The sequence below is a fragment of the Pongo abelii genome, chromosome X (genome assembly GCF_028885655.2).
Source record: "Pongo abelii isolate AG06213 chromosome X, NHGRI_mPonAbe1-v2.0_pri, whole genome shotgun sequence".
NCBI lineage: Eukaryota > Metazoa > Chordata > Mammalia > Primates > Hominidae > Pongo > Pongo abelii.
In genome coordinates, this window is record NC_072008.2 from 69,973,450 (window position 1) to 69,991,620 (window position 18,171).

Here is an 18,171-nt window from a genome sequence, read left to right on the forward strand (position 1 = left end):
CTTGAATCCAGGAGGCAGAAGTTGCAGTGAGCTGAGATAGCACCATTGCACTCCAGCCTGGGTGACAGAGCAAGATTCTGTCTCAAAAATAAATAAATAAATAAAATAAAATTCTTATAGTCCCCTTTCAAAAGGCACACTAACCGTATTTTAAATACATATCTTAAATATCTAAAAAAAATTTTTTCTCCATAGCTCCCCCAATTCCCAAAAATCCTAGTGAAATGGATAGCAAGTGTGTAGTGAGAAGGTGCTGTGGACACTGGCTATATGTGAGATGTTCGGATTGCCACACTTCCTCTGAGTAAAGCAATTAGGGTGGAAACATGGACTGCAACCTGTATAATTTGCACTTTTGAAGGTTGTTTTCTAGGCATAAAATTGTCAGATAATGTTTAAAGACCTTTTCCTGGCCCCACAATATTAATCATGCTCATTATAGAACAGTCGGGAAATGCAGAAAAGACATCTTAACACAGAGATACCTAATGGCAACATTTTGGTGTTTATTTTCTGTCTTTTTCCAAAGCACACAAAAATGCAAATATATACATATAAAAATGCAGTTATATTGTTGACAGAATTTAATATTTTGCTTTCTTCACTGAATAAAATGTTCTTGTGTTGCTCTCCCTTCCCTTTATATATTCTTCATCAGAATTTGTATTAATTGCCAAAAAAAATCCTTCATTAACTGTATATACCATAATGTAAAATAATTAAATGGTATTTATGATTTTATAATTTTTAAAGTTATATTTTTTATATTCATATATGTTATTTTGTATAAAATTTTAAAAGCTATAAAATGAAAGTATATATCACATTTTTGACAACTGATGCTTCTCAGCATGCAGTTCAACTGGTTCAAGGCCTCTTTATGCTTTCCTAAATCCTCAAAGGCTGGGAAGAAACAGCAGGTTAGACACTACACAGGGATATTACACCCAGCATTGAAGGTCACATTCCAGGAGGTCCAGTCGAAAGTGAGATACCATGTTAACTCACACATGGATAATTGAAAGTCTGTTTGTAAAGTTCACATGCTAAACTGCTACAGGCTGTAAAACAGAGTTGACAGGTTTGTGATCCAACATATTCCTCTCACGGTGTATAAAATAGATGTTGTTACCTGGACCTAAAATGAGAGTTCCACCTTGCTGAGCTGGGTCTCCTTGAAAATAAAAGAGAGGGCCAGTCACTGCCAACCACAAGCTCCAAAGGCTTCCTGAGAGTATATTTGACTTTACCTGGGATCTCTGTCCTGAGGAGGCCATTTCTTCACCTCTTTTCATTCCCAATCTTTTATAAATTTCCCTCTCAGGATGAAATAGATTTCATGAGAATATCCAGGCAGTTTGCAAAAAGACTCAGTAGGATGGTAGGATGACTGTTCAATCACTATAAGAGTGACATTTGCTTCTTGTAGGAAACTCTTCGGTATTTTGGGCAGATCCTCTACATATTCCTTGCAAATGTAAAACAGGAAATGTTACACAAACACTACCATAGTGTGGCGCTCCCAGAGGAGAGCCCCAAACGGCACCAACTACCCGTGAGAGTCCAGCACTGGCAGCTCGGCTATGGCAGCCACCAGGGGCTGCCCATGCTCAGGGCTGCTCAGGGCCTGGACAGGGGCAACACCACCGCTGAACTTCAACATTCTTAAAGAAAATAATTTTCCACTGAGAATTTCATACCCAGCCGAACTAGCTTCATAAGCAAAGGAGAAATAAAATCCTTTACAGACAAGCAAATGCTGAGAGATTTTGTCACCACCAGGCCTGCCTTGCAAGAGCTCCTAAAGGTAGCACTAAATATGGAAAGGAAAAACTGGTACCAACCACTGCAAAAACACACCAAATTGTAAAGGCCATAAACACTATGAAGAAACTGCATCAACTAATGTGCAAAATAAACAGCTAGCATCATAATGACAGGGTAAAATTAACACACAACAATATTAACCTTAAGTGTAAATGAGCTAAATTCCCCGATTAAAAGATACAGTCTGGCAAATTGGATAAAAAGTCAAGACCCATCAGTGTGCAGTATTCAGGAGACCCATCTCATGTGCCAAGACACACATAGGCTCAAAATAAAGGGATGGATGAATATTAACGAAGCAAATTGAAAGTAAAAAAAAAAAAAAAGCAGCACTTGCAACCCTAGTCTCTGATAAAGCAGACATTAAACGAACAAAGATCAAAAAAGACAAAGAAGGGCATTACATAATGGTAAAGGGATCAATGCAGCAAAAAGAGCTAACTATCCTAAATATATATGCACCCAATACAAGAGTACCCAGATTTATGAAGCAAGTTCTTAAGATGTACAAAAAGACTTAGACTCCCACACAATAATAGTGGGAGACTTTAACACCGCACTGTCAATATGAGACAGATCAATGAGACAGAAACTCAACAATGATATTCAGGACTTGAACTCAGCTCTGGACCAAGCAGACCTAATAGACATCTACAGAACTCTCCAGCCAAAGTCAACAGAACATACATTCTTCTCAGCACCATATCGCACTTATTCTATAATTGACAACAGAATTGGAAGTAAAACACTCTTCAGCAAATGCAAAAGAACGGAAATCATAAAAAACAGTCTCTCAGACCACAGTGCAATCAAATCAGAACTCAGGATTAAGAAACTCACTCAAGGGAGGAGCCAAGATGGCCGAATAGGAACAGCTCCGGTCTACAGCTCCCAGCGTGAGCGACGCAGAAGACGGGTGATTTCTGCATTTCCATTTGAGGTACCATGTTCATCTCACTAGGGAGTGCCAGAGAGTGGGTGCAGGTCAGTGGGTGAGTGCACCGTGTGCCAGCCGAAGCAGGGGCCAGGCATTGCATCACTCAGGAAGCACAAGGGGTCAGGGAGTTCCCTTTCCACGGGTGACAGACGGCACCTGGAAATTCGTGCCACTCCCACCCGAATACTGTGCTTTTCCGACGGGCTTAGGAAACGGTGCACCAGGAGATAATAGCCCGCACCTGGCTCAGAGGGTCCTACACCCACGGAATCTCGCTGATTGCTAGCACAGCAGTCTGAGACCAAACTGCAAGGCGGCAGCGAGGCTGGGGGAGGGGCGCCCGCCATTGCCCAGGCTCGCTTAGGTAAACAAAGCAGCCCGGAAGCTTGAACTGGGTGGAGCCCACCACAGCTCAAGGAGGCCTGCCTGCCTCTGTATGCTGCACCTCTGGGGGCAGGGCACAGACAAACAGAAAACAGTAACCTCTGCAGACTTAAATGTCCCTCTCTGACAGCTTTGAAGAGAGCAGTGGTTCTCCCAGCACGCAGCTGGAGATATGAGATGGGCAGACTGCCTCCTCAAGTGGGTCCCTGACCCCTGAACCAGGAGCAGCCTAACTGGGAGGCACTCCCCAGCAGGGCAGACTGACACCTCACACGGCCGGCCGGGTACTCCAACAGACCTGCAGCTGAGGGTCCTGTCTGTTAGAAGGAAAACAGAAAGGACATCCAAACCAAAAACCCATCTGTACATCACCATCATCAAAGACCAAAAGTAGGTAAAACCACAAAGATGGGGAAAAAACAGAGCAGAAAAACTGGAAACTCTAAAAAGCAGAGTGCCTCTCCTCCTCCAAAGGAACGCAGTTCCTCACCAGCAACGGAACAAAGCTGGAAGGAGAATGACTTTGACGAGTTGAGAGAAGAAGGCTTCAGACGATCAAATTACTCCGACCTATGGGAGGATATTCAAACCAAAGGCAAAGAAGTTGAAAACTTTGAAAAAAATTTAGAAGAATGTATAACTAGAATAACCAATACAGAGAAGTGCTTAAAGGAGCTGATGGAGCTGAAAACCAAGGCTCAAGAACTACGTGAAGAATGCAGAAGCCTCAAGAGCTGACGCGATCAAATGGAAGAAAGGGTATCAGCCATGGAAGATGAAATGAATGAAATGAAGCGAGAAGGGAAGTTTAGAGAAAAAAGAATAAAAAGAAACGAGCAAAGCCTCCAAGAAATGTAGGACTATGTGAAAAGACCAAATCTACGTCTGATTGGTGCACCTGAAAGTGATGGGGAGAATGGAACCAAGTTGGAAAACACTCTGCAGGATATTATCCAGGAGAACTTCCCCAATCTAGCAAGGCAGGCCAACATTCAGATTCAGGAAATACAGAGAATGCCACAAAGATACTCCTCGAGAAGAGCAACTCCAAAACACATAATTGTCAGATTCACCAAAGTTCAAATGAAGGAAAAAATGTTAAGGGCAGCCAGAGAGAAAGGTCGGGTTACCCACAAAGGGAAGCCCATCAGACTAACAGCGGATCTCTCGGCAGAAACGCTACAAGCCAGAAGAGAGTGGGGGCCAAAATACAACATTCTTAAAGAAAAGAATTTTCAACCCAGAATTTCATATCCAGCCAAACTAAGCTTCATAAGTGAAGGAGAAATAAAATCCTTTACAGACAAGCAAATGCTGAGAGGTTTTCTCACCAACAGGCCTGCCCTAAAAGAGCTCCTGAAGGAAGTGCTAAACATGGAAAGGAACAACCGGTACCAGCCACTGCAAAATCATGCCAAAATGTAAAGACCATCGAGACTAGGAAGAGACTGCATCAACCAACGAGCAAAATAACCAGCTAACATCATAATGACAGGATCAAATTCACACATAACAATATTAACCTTAAATGTAAATGGACTAAATGCTCCAATTCAAAGACACAGACTGGCAAATATGATAAAGAGTCAAGACCCATCAGTGTGCTGTATTCAGGAAACCCAACTCATGTGCAGAGACACACATAGGCTCAAAATAAAAGGATGGAGGAAGATCTACCAAGCAAATGGAAAACAAAAAAAGGCAGGGGTTGCAATCCTAGTCTCTGATAAAACAGACTTTAAACCAACAAAGACCAAAAGAGACAAAGAAGGCCATTACATAATGGTAAAGGGATCAATTCAACAAGAAGAGCTAACTATCCTAAATAGATATGCACCCAATACAGGAGCACCCAGATTCATAAAGCAAGTCCTGAGTGACCTACAAAGAGACTTAGACTCCCACACATTAATAATTGGAGACTTTAACACCCCACTGTCAACATTAGACAGATCAACGAGACAGAAAGTCAACAAGGATACCAAGGAATTGAACTCAGCTCTGCACCAAGCGGACCTAATAGACATCTACAGAACTCTCCACCCCAAATCAACAGAATATACATTTTTTTCAGCACCACACCACACCTATTCCAAAATTGACCACATACTTGGAAGTAAAGCTCTCCTCAGTAAATGTAAAAGAACAGAAATTATAACAAACTATCTCTCAGATCACAGTGCAATCAAGCTACAACTCAGGATTAAGAATCTCACTCAAAACCGCTCAACTACATGGAAACTGAACAACTTGCTCCTGAATGACTACTGGGTACATAACGAAATGAAGGCAGAAATAAAGATGTTCTTTGAAACCAGCGAGAACCAAGACACAACATACCAGAATCTCTGGAATGCATTCAAAGCAGTGTGTAGAGGGAAATTTATACCACCAAATGCCCATAAGAGAAAGCAGGAAAGACCCAAAATTGACACCCTAGCATCACAATTAAAAGAACTAGAAAAGCAAGAGCAAACACATTCAAAAGCTAGCAGAAGGCAAGAAATAACTAAAATCAGAGCAGAACTGAAGGAAATAGAGACACAAAAAACCCTTCAAAAAATTAATGAATCCAGGAGCTGGTTTTTTGAAAGGATCAACAAAATTGATAGACCGCTAGCAAGATTAATAAAGAAAAAAAGAGAGAAAAATCAAATAGATGCAATAAAAAATGATAAAGGGGATATCACCACCGATCCCACAGAAATACAAACTACCATCAGAGAATACTATAAACACCTCTATGCAAATAAACTAGAAAATCTAGAAGAAATGGATAAATTCCTCAACACATACACCCTCCCAAGACTAAACCACGAAGAAGTTGAATCTCTGAATAGACCAATAACAGGAGCTGAAATTGTGGCAATAATCAATAGCTTACCAACCAAAAAGTGTCCAGGACCAGATGGGTTCACAGCCGAATTCTACCAGAGGTACAAGGAGGAATTGGTACCATTCCTTCTGAAACTATTCCAATCAATAGAAAAAGAGGGAATCCTCCCTAACTCATTTTATGAGGCCAGCATCATCCTGATACCAAAGCCAGGCAGAGACACAACCAAAAAAGAGAATTTTAGACCAATATCCTTGATGAACATTGATGCAAAAATCCTCAATAAAATACTGGCAAACCGAATCCAGCAGCATATCAAAAAGCTTATCCACCATGATCAAGTGGGCTTCATCCCTGGGATGCAAGGCTGGTTCAATATATGCAAATCAATAAATGCAATCCAGCATATAAACAGAACCAAAGACAAAAACCACATGATTATCTCAATAGATGCAGAAAAGGCCTTTGACAAAATTCAAGAACGCTTCATGCTAAAACTCTCAATAAATTAGGTATTGATGGGACATATCTCAAAATAATAAGAGCTATCTATGACAAACCCAGAGCCAATATCATACTGAATGGGCAAAAACTGGAAGCATTCCCTTTGAAAACTGGCACAAGATAATGATGCCCTCTCTCACCACTTCTATTCAACATAGTGTTGGAAGTTCTTGCCAGGGCAATTAGGCAGGAGAAGGAAATAAAGGGTATTCAATTAGAAAAGAGGAAATCAAATTGTCCCTGTTTGCAGATGACATGATAGTATATCTAGAAAACCCCATTTTCTCAGCCCAAAATCTCCTTAAGCTGATAAGCAACTTCAGCAAAGTCTCAGGATACAAAATCAATATACAAAAATCACAAGCATTCTTATACACCAATAACAGACACACAGAGAGCCAAATCATGAGTGAACTCCCATTCACAATTGCTTCAAAGAGAATAAAATACCTAGGAATCCAACTTACGAGGGATGTGAAGGACCTCTTCAAGGAAAACTACAAACCACTTCTCAAGGAAATAAAAGAAGATACAAACAAATGGAAGAACGTTCCATGCTCATGGGTAGGAAGAATCAGTATCGTGGAAACTGGCCATACTGCCCAAGGTAATTTATAGATTCAATGCCATCCCCATCAAGCTACCAATGACTTTCTTCACAGAATTGGAAAAAACTACTTTAAAGTTCATATGGAACCAAAAAAGAGCCCACATCGCCAAGTCAATCCTAAGCCAAAAGAACAAAGCTGGAGGCATCACACTACCTGACTTCAAACTATACTACAAGGCTACAGTAACCAAAACAGCATGGTACTGGTACCAAAACAGAGATAGATCAATGGAACAGAACAGAGCTGTCAGAAATAACGCCACATATATACAACTATCTGATCTCTGACAAACCTGAGAAAAACAAGAAATGGGGAAAGGATTCCCTATTTAATAAATGGTGCTGGGAAAACTGGCTAGCCATATGTAGAAAGCTGAAACTGGATCCCTTCCTTACACCTTATACAAAAATCAATTCAAGATGGATTAAAGACTTAAACATTAGACCTAAAACCATAAAAACCCTACAAGAAAACCTAGGCATTGCCATTCAGGACATAGGCATGGGCAAGGACTTCATGTCTAAAACACCAAAAGCAATGGCAACAAAAGCCAAAATTGACAAATGGGATCTAATTAAACTGAAGAGCTTCTGAACAGCAAAAGAAACTACCATCAGAGTGAACAGGCAACCTACAAAATGGGAGAAAATTTTTGCAACCTACTCATCTGACAAAGGGCTAATATCCAGAATCTACAATGAACTCAAACAAATTTACAAGAAAAAAACAAACAACCCATCAAAAAGTGGGCAAGGGACATGAACAGACACTTCTCAAAAGAAGATATTTATGCAGCCAAAAAACATGAAAAAATGCTCACCATCACTGGCCATCAGAGAAATGCAAATCAAAACCACAATGAGATACCCTCTCACACCAGTTAAAATGGCAATCATTAAAAAGTCAGGAAACAACAGGTGCTGGAGAGGATGTGGAGAAATAGGAACACTTTTACACTGTTGGTGGGACTGTAAACTAGTTCAACCCTTGTGGAAGTCAGTGTGGCGATTCCTCAGGGATCTAGAACTAGAAATTCCATTGGACCCAGCCATCCCATTACTGGGTATATACCCAAAGGACTATAAATCATGCTGCTATAAAGACACATGCACACGTATGTTTATTGCAGCATTATTCACAATAGCAAAGACTTGGAACCAAGCCAAATGTCCAACAATGATAGACTGGATTAAGAAAATGTGGCACATATACACCATGGAATACTATGCAGCCATAAAAAATGATGAGTTCATGTCCTTTATAGGGACATGGATGAAATTGGAAATCATCATTCTCAGTAAACTATCACAAGAACAAAAAACCAAGCACTGCATATTCTCACTCATAGGTGGGAATTGAACAATGAGAACACATGGACACAGGAAGGGGAACATCACACTTCGGGGACTGTTGTGGGGTGGGGGGAGTGGGGAGGGAAAGCATTGGGAGATATACCTAATGCTAGATGACGAGTTAGTGGGTGCAGCGCACCAGCATGGCACATGTATACATATGTAACTAACCTGCACATTGCGCACATTTACCATAAAACCTAAAGTGTAATAATAATAATAAAATTTTAAAAAGCTTATTAAGCAACTGTTTATCTATATATACTGACACTGTCAGTTGTATACAATGCTCTTTAGTAACTGCAAACCATAATTGTAAAACTTTTTCTTTTTTCAAAAAAAAGAATAGAAAATAGAAACAAATTACTAAAATTTTTTTAGAAATAAAAGAATGTGGTAAATTGTCTAGGTAGAAGATTAAAACAAAAAAAATCAGCAGCTATAACCTATACTAGCAATAAGCAATTACCAAAAAAACAAAGAGGAGGAAATTCTTATTTATATTTCCAGTTGTAAATGTGAAGTCTGTTAAATTTGTTAAAAGCCTCAGAACAAAGGTTTTATTCAGTAACATTGAATAATATATTTTCTATTATATAAAGTGGTTAGAAAGACAAAATACTTTTCACTAGCTTGGAACTTAGATTAACCTGTTTTCATAATCTTCATTAATAGTAGGATTATATTCATATATCTCAATGTTTATTGAATACTACAGAAATTACACTACCATTGTTATAATTCTATTAGAAATACAGAGCTGATGTCATCAATTTCTATTGTAGCTGTGACAATAAAATTCCATCAGAATTTAGTATTCAAGAAGTAATTATTTGCATGGGCAAGGACTTCATGTCTAAAACACCAAAAGCAATGGCAACAAAAGCCAAAATTGACAAATGGGATCTAATTAAACTAAAGAGCTTCTGCACAGCAAAGGAAACTACCATCAGAGTGAACAGGCAACCTACAAAATGGGAGAAAATTTTCGCAACCTACTCATCTGACAAAGGGCTAATATCCAGAATCTACAATGAACTCCAACAAATTTACAAGAAAAAAACAAACAACCCCATCAAAAAGTGGGTGAAGGACATGAACAGACACTTCTCAAAAGAAGACATTTATGCAGCCAAAAAACACATGAAAAAATGCTCACCATCACTGGCCATCAGAGAAATGCAAATCAAAACCACAATGAGATACCATCTCACACCAGTTAGAATGGCAATCATTAAAAAGTCAGGAAACAACAGGTGCTGGAGAGGATGTGGAGAAATAGGAACACTTTTACACTGTTGGTGGGACTGTAAACTAGTTCAACCCTTGTGGAAGTCAGTGTGGCGATTCCTCAGGAATCTAGAACTAGAAATTCCATTTGACCCAGCCATCCCATTACTGGGTATATACCCAAAGGACTATAAATCATGCTGCTATAAAGACACATGCACACGTATGTTTATAGCGGCATTATTCACAATAGCAAAGACTTGGAACCAACCCAAATGTCCAACAATGATAGACTGGATTAAGAAAATGTGGCACATATACACCATGGAGTACTATGCAGCAATAAAAAATGATGAGTTCACGTACTTTGTAGGGACATGGATGAAATTGGAAATCATCATTCTCAGTAAACTATCTCAAGAACAAAAAACCAAACACCGCATATTCTCACTCATAGGTGGGAATTGAACAATGAGAACACATGGACACAGGAAGGGGAACATCACACTTTGGGGACTGTTGTGGGGTGGGGGGAGGGGGGAGGGATAGCATTGGGAGATATACCTAATGCTAGATGATGAGTTGGTGGGTGCAGTGCACCAGCATGGCACATGTATACATATGTAACTTACCTGCACGTTGTGCACAGGTACCATAGAGCCTAAAGTATAATAATAATAATAATAATAATAATAATAATAATAATAATAAAAAGAAAAAAAAGAATAATTTTAATATTTTGCTTTGATTTGAGCTGCTAATAAAATATCTTTTCAAAGCATCTTCAAAAACCTAATAGTCATAAAATTATTTATACACAGCGATTAAACAAATGAGGTCCTAAATGTTAGCATTTTTCACAAATAAAATATTCACCTATTTATCTTCTCAAATTCCAAGTCAAAGCCTTACTGCTACATAAAATATTTGTTAAAATGCTAAGCCAACACCACAGCTTAGGTGTTTTAAATGCTTGTGTTTAAATGCTTATAGGAGCATATGTGTACTGAATTCTCCTTGAAAATAATATTCAGCTCACTGTGGAGACATTTAATTTTTCCTTGTTTGGTTTTTCCATTTTTATTCAAAGTTATTGAAGAATGATTATGGCACTTTGGTCTCCCCATATAAGTTCTAAACTCCTTTATAAACAGACATCATGCCTTCCATTTGCTCCCTTCAGTGAGCCTAGTGCTACAATTAAATATTAATCGGTAGTGTTTTCCAGTTCATTGATATGATTTGTGTATATAAGCAGTTTTTCCTTCAAAAACTATTATGTCGTATTTTAAGAAAGGTAAATAATTGTAATAAAATGTTTTGTAAATATTTAAATAAATTCTTTATCTAGAAAAAAAAAAAAGAAACTCACTCAAAACCGCACAACTACATGGAAACTGAACAACCTGCTCCTGAATGACAACTGGATAAATAACGAAATTAAGGCAGAAATAAAGATGTTCTTTGAAACCAATGAGAACAAGGAGAAAACGTACCAGAATCTCTGGGACACATTTAAAGCAGTGTGTAGAGGGAAACTTATAGCACTAAATGCCCACAAGAGAAAGCAGGAAAGATCTAAAATCAACACCCTAACATCACAATTAAAAGAACTAGAAAAGCAGGAGCAAACAAATTCAAAAGCTAGCAGAAGGCAAGCTTTTCAACAGATTTTCAATGTGGACAAAACAGCCCTGTACTGAAAGAAGCTGCCACCTAGGACTTATCTACCTAGACAGGAGAAGTCATTTCCTGGCTTTAAAACTTCAAAGGCCAGTGATGATGAGCATTTTTTCATGTGTTTTTGGCTGCATAAATGTTTTCTTTTGAGAAGTGTCTGTTCATATCCTTCGCCCACTTTTGATGGGGTTGTTTGTTTTCTTCTTGTAAATTTGTTTGAGTTCATTGTAGATTCTGGATATTAGCCCTTTGTCAGATGAGTAGGTTGCAAAAATTTTCTCCCATTATGTAGGTTGCCTGTTCACTCTGATGGTGTTTCTTTTGCTGTGCAGAAGCTCTTTAGTTTAATTAGATCCCATTTGTCTATTTTGGTTTTTGTTGCCATTGCTTTTGGTGTTTTAGACACGAAGTCCTTGCCCATGCCTATTTGCTGAATGGTATTGCCTAGGTTTTCTTCTAGGGTTTTTATGGTTTTATGTCTAACATTTAAGTCTTTAATCCATCTCGAATTAATTTTTGTATAAGGTGTAAGGAAGGGATCCAGTTTCAGCTTTCTACATATGGCTAGCCAGTTTTCCCAGCACCACTTATTCACTGGCCATCAGAGAAATGCAAATCAAAACCACAATGAGATACCATCTGACACCAGTTAGATTGGCGATCATTAAAAAGTCAGGAAACAACAGGTGCTGGAGAGGATGTGGAGAAATAGGAACAGTTTTACACTGTCGGTGGGACTGTAAACTAGTTCAACCATTGTGGAAGTCAGTGTGGCGATTCCTCAGGGATCTAGAACTAGAAATACCATTTGACCCAGCCATCCCATTACTGGGTATATACCCAAAGGACTATAAATTATACTGCTATAAAGACACATGCACATGTATGTTTATAGCGGCACTATTCACAATAGCAAAGACTTGGAATCAACCTAAATGTCCAACAGTGATAGACTGGATTAAGAAAATGTGGCACATGTACACCATGGAATACTATGCAGCCATACATAATGATGAGTTCATGTCCTTTGTAGGGACATGGATGAAGTTGGAAACCATCATTCTCAGCAAACTATCGCAAGGACAAAAAACCAAACACCACATGTTCTCACTCATTGGTGGGAATTGAACAATGAGAACACATGGACACAGGAAGGGGAACATCACACACTGGGGACTGTTTTGGGATGGGGGGAGTGGGGAGGGATAGCATTAGGAGATATACCTAATGCTAAATGACGAGTTAATTGGTGCAGCATACCAGCATGGCACATGTATACATATGTAAAAAACCTGCTCGTCATGCACATGTACCCTAAAACTTAAAGTATAATAATAATAAAATTTAAAAAAAAGAAAAAAGAATGATACAATGGACTTTAGGGACTTGGGGGAAAGAGTTGGGAGGGGGTGAGGGATAAAAGACTACAAATATGGTGCAGTGTATACTGCTTGGGTGAAGGGTACACCAAAACCTCACAAATCACCACTAAAGAACTTACTCATGTAACCAAATACCACCTGTATCCCAATAACTTATGGAAAAATAAAATAATAAACATTAGAAAAAATGGAAAAAACCTAAAGAAAAAAATGATAAAATAAAACATGAGAAAGAAAAAAAAAAAAAAAAACTTCAAAGGACAGGCTGACTTGTTTGTTAGGGGATAATGCAGCTGGTGACTTTAATTTGAAGCCAATGCTCATTTTCCATTTTGAAAATTCTAGTGCCCTTAAGAATTATGCTAAATCTACTCTGCTTATTCTCTATAAATGGAACCAAGTCCATATAACAGCATATCTGTTTACAGCACTACAACATGGTTCATTGAATATTTTAGGCCTACTGTTGAGACTGCCTCAGAAAAAAACATCCTTTCAAGATATTACTTCTCATTGAAAATGCATCTAGTCACACAAGAGCTCTGATGGAGATGTATAAGAAGATTGATGTTGCTTTCTTTCCTGCTAATACGGCATTCATCCTGCAGCCTAGAGATCAAGGAGTAATATTGATTTTCAAGTCCTATTATTTAAGAAATACATTTCATAAGGCTATGGTTGCCAGAGATAATGATTCATCTGATGAATCTGGGAAAAAGTAAATTAAAAACCTTCTGGAAGTGATTCACCATTCTCGCCATTAAGAACATTTGCACTTCATGGGAGGAGGTCAAAATATCAACATTAACAGGAGTTTGGAATAAGTTGATTCCAACCCCATGGATGACTTTGAGGGGTTCAAGACTTCACTGGAAAAAATAACTGCAGATTTGATGGAAATAGCAAGAAAACTAGAATTAGAAGCGGAGCCAGAAGATGTAACAATTGCTGCAGTCTCATGATAAAACTTTTTAATAAATGAGGAATTGTTTTTTATGTATGAGCAAAGAAAGCAGTTTCTTGGAATGAAATCTACTCTTGGTGGAGATGCTGTGAACATTGTTGAAATTACAACAAAGGATTTAGAATATTACATAAACTTATTTGATAAAGTGGTGGTGGGGTTTGAGAACATAGACTTTAATTTTGAAAGAAGTACTGCTGTGGATAAAATGTTATCAACCAGAATCACATGCTGTAGAGAAATGGTATAAAAGAAAGAGTCAATGAATTTGGCAAACTTTATTGTTTTCTAAATTTAAGAAATTGCCACAGCTACCTCATTCTTCAGGCGCCACCACCCTGATCATTCAGCAGCCATAAACATCAAGGCAAGACCCTCCATCAGTAAAAAGATTACAACTCACCGAAGGTTCAGATGATAGTTAGCATTTTCAGGCAAGCAATAAAATATTTTCAAAAAAATGTGCATTTTTTAGACATAATGCTATTGCACACGTAATAGACTACAATATAGTGTAAACAACTTTCAAATGAAATAGAAAACTAAAAAATCATGTGACTCACTTTATTGTGATATTTACGTTGTTACAATATTTGCTTTCTTGTAGTGGTCTAGAACTGAATATGCAATATTTTCAAGGTATTCTTGTACTTTAACTGGATGAATTGTATGTTATATGAATTAAACTTCAATAAACCTGTTTTGTGAAAATTCAACAATAAGAAAACAATTTTAAAAACACAAAATATCTGAATAGACACTTCACCATAAAAGAGATAGCAATAGCAAATAAATGCAAGAAAAGAAGCTCAGTATCATTAGCTATTAGGGGAATGCAAATTAAAACCACAGTGAGATACCACCACTTACCTATTACAATGGCTGAAAAATGGACCATATAAAACAATAGCAAGGATATAGAGCAATTAGAACTCCTACAAACGCTGCAGATGGAAATATAAATTGATACAACTACTTTGGAAAACAGTTTGGCAGCTTCTTCAGTTACTCATACAACTACCACATGGATCAGTCATTTCATTCTTAGATATTTAATCAAGGCAAATAAGAGAATATATCTACACAAAGGCTTGTATACAAATAATCATAGCAACTTAATTTGGAAAACTGGAAATAACTCAAGGGTTCATCACAGTTGAATGAGTCAACAAATTGTGGTATATGCATTCTAGCAGGCAGAAGAAAAAGTGTACTAGAGATCAGAAGACCTGTATTCCAGTTCTGGAGTTTCATGAGTTAGAATAAGTACAGTAACGTTAAAATTTGTCACTGTTCTTATTTAGACAATGAAGGAAATAATATTTCCCTGTTTTATATGTTGGTTCTAAAACTCAAATGAGGTAAATATATGGAATTATTTGGTAAGCTATAATTTTATGACATTTTATTAGTTTTTAACTTTTCTTGATTTTTTTCTGATTGCATCTATGAAATTATATTTTCTGAAATTTTAATTTTTCTTTCTTCAGATGTGTTATCATATTAAAGAAGGCTATAGCCTTAGAAGTTTTTCTTTAAGTCCTTAGCTAATAACTGATACATTTTGACATTCTTGGAAGGTTCATTTGTGTTTGATAATTTACTTCCTGTGAAACACAGAAGGCTAGTATAAGGGGTGACAAGAATATCATCATGACTGATTGTTGATTTTTTTAGCACATTAACAAATATTCATACTCAGTCTTTGAATTATATTTTTTGGGTTCTTGCCCCCAATAAAAGATTTTGGGCACTCAAATATCCAGTCCATTTTTTACTCTTACAAGGCCAAACTCGAATAATGCCTTCAAATTGGAACATATCTTTATTGTTAGAAAATATAATTACAAATAACACATGTAAGTAAGGCTCCAAAGTTCTGCAGGTTTCTTCTCTCTGGTTTACTGTTCCTCTTAAAAACATTTTTGTGTAAAAACATAAAACTGCAGTTAGCATTTAGGCTCTTTTTCATCAAATATAAAAACCCAGCCCAGCTCATATCCCATTTGGCAACGACCCTTAGACACTTTACTGTCCTAGGCCCCAGAGGAAGGCCATCTTACTCTCAACATGCATTTTATTACCCAGCCCACTCCCAACATTAAAAAAAGCTCCAAAAATTAGATTCCAGCCCTCAAACCCCACCACAGGACTTAATTAACCTTGCCTTCAAGGTGTACAATAATAGAGTAGAGGCAGCCAAGTAGCAACATATTTCTAAGTTGCAATTCCTTGCCTCCACTGCGAGACAAACCCCAGCCACATCTCCAGCACACAATAACTTCCAAACATCTGAACCGCAGCAGCCAGGCATTCCTCCAGGACTGCCTACCCTAGGATTTTGCTTCAAGTGCCAGAAATCTGGCCACTGGGCCAAGAAACGCCCACAGCCTGGGATTCCTTTTGAGCCATGTCCCATCAGTGTGGGACCCCACTGGAAATTGGACTGTCCAACCCGGCAGCCACTCCCAGAGCCCCTGGAACTCTGGCCCAAGGCTCTCTGACTGACTCCTTCCCAGATCTTCTTGGCTTAGTGGCTGAAGACTGACACTGCCCGATCACCTCAAAAGCCTACAGACACTTTGAGTAACTCTTACAGTGGAGGGTAAGTCCGCCCCCTTCTTAATCAATACGGAGGCTACCCACTCCACATTACCTTCTTTTCAAGGGCCTGTTTCCCTTGCCTCCATAACTGTTGTGGGTATTGACGGCCAGGCTTCTAAACCTCTTAAAATTCCCCAACTCTGATGCCAACTTGGACAGTGTTCTTTTATGCACTCCTTTTTAGTTATCCCCTCTTGCCCAGTTCCCTTATTAGGTCGAGACATTTTAACTAAATTATCTGCTTCCCTGACTATTCCTAGGCTACAGCCACACCTCATTGCTGCCCTTTTCCCCAGTTCAAAGCCTCCTTCACATCTTCCTCTCATATCCCCCCCACCTTAACCCACAAGTATAGGACATCTCTACTTCCTCCCTGGCAACCAATCACACACCCATTACTTTCCCATTAAAACCTAATCACCCTTACCCTGCTCAACACCAATATCCCATCCCACAGCATGCTTTAAAAGGATTAAAGCCTGTTATCACTCACCTGTTACAGCATGGCCTTTTAAAGCCTATAAACTCTCCTTACAACTCCCCCATTTTACCTGTCCAAAAACTGGACAAGCCTTAATCTTGGTTAGTTCAGGATCTGCGCCTTATCAACCAAATTGTCTTGCCTATCCACCCCGTGGAGCCAAACCCATATACTCTCCTATCCTCAATACCTCCCTCCACAACCTCTCCATAACCCATTATTCCATTCTTGATCTCAAACTTGCTTTCTTTACTATTCCTTTGCACCCTTCATCCCAGACCCTCTTCGCTTTCACTTGGACTGACCCTGACACCCATCAGTCCCAGCAGCTTACCTGGGCTGTACTGCCGCAAGGCTTCAGGGACAGCCCTCATTACTTCAGCCAAGCTCTTTCTCGTGATTTACTTTCTTTCCACCCCTCTGCTTCTCACCTTATTCAATATATTGATAACCTTCTACTTTGTAGCCCCTCCTTTGAATCTTCTCAACAAGACACCCTCCTGCTCCTTCAACATTTATTCTCCAAAGGATATCGGGTATCCCCCTCCAAAGCTCAAATTTCTTCTCCATCTGTTACCTACCTCGGCATAATTCTTCATAAAAACACACCTGCTCTCCCTGCCGTTCATGTCCAACTGATCTCTCAAACCCTGACCCCTTCTACAAAACAACAACTCCTTTCCTTCCTGGGCATGGTTGGATACTTTCACCTTTGGATACCTAACAAAACCATTTTTGTTTTTGCCATCCTAACAAAACCATTATATAAACTCACAAAAGGAAATCTAGCTGATCCCATGGATCCTAAATCCTTTCCCCACTCCTCTTTCCATTCCTTGAAGACAGCTTTAGAGACTGCTCCCACACTAGCTCTCCCTGACTCATCCCAACCCTTTTCATTACACACAGCTGAAGTGCAGGGCTATGCAGTCGGAATTCTTACACAAGGACCGGGACTGTGCCCTGTAGCCTTTTTGTCCAAACAACTTGACCTTACTGTTTTAGGCTGGCCATCATGTCTCCATGCAGCGGCCGCTCCCACCCTAATACTTTTGGAGGCCCTCAAAATCACAAACTGCTCATCTCACTCTCTACAGTTCTCATAACTTCCAAAATCTATTTTCTTCCTCACACCTGACACATATACTTTCTGCTCCCCAGTTCCTTCAGCTGTACTCACTCTTTGTTGAGTCTCCCACAGTTACCATTTTTGCTGGCCCAGACTTCAATTCAGCCTCCCACATTATTCCTGATACCACACCTGACCCCCATGACTGTATCTCTCTGATACACCTGGCATTCACTCCATTTCCCCATATTTCCTTCTTTCTGTTCCTCACCCTGATCACTCCTGGTTTATTGATGGCAGTTCCACCAGG

General features: G+C 39.0%; 1 protein-coding gene and 1 pseudogene across 7 annotated transcripts in view; one reads left to right on the forward strand and one right to left on the reverse strand.

Annotated features, from left to right (window-relative positions):
- Positions 1-18,171, forward strand: part of ZC3H12B (zinc finger CCCH-type containing 12B) — a 459,035-nt gene that overhangs the window by 306,448 nt on the left and 134,416 nt on the right. The gene's annotated exons all lie outside the window — the stretch shown is intronic.
- LOC100433520 (peroxiredoxin-like 2C) lies at positions 1,005-1,663 on the reverse strand (annotated as a pseudogene).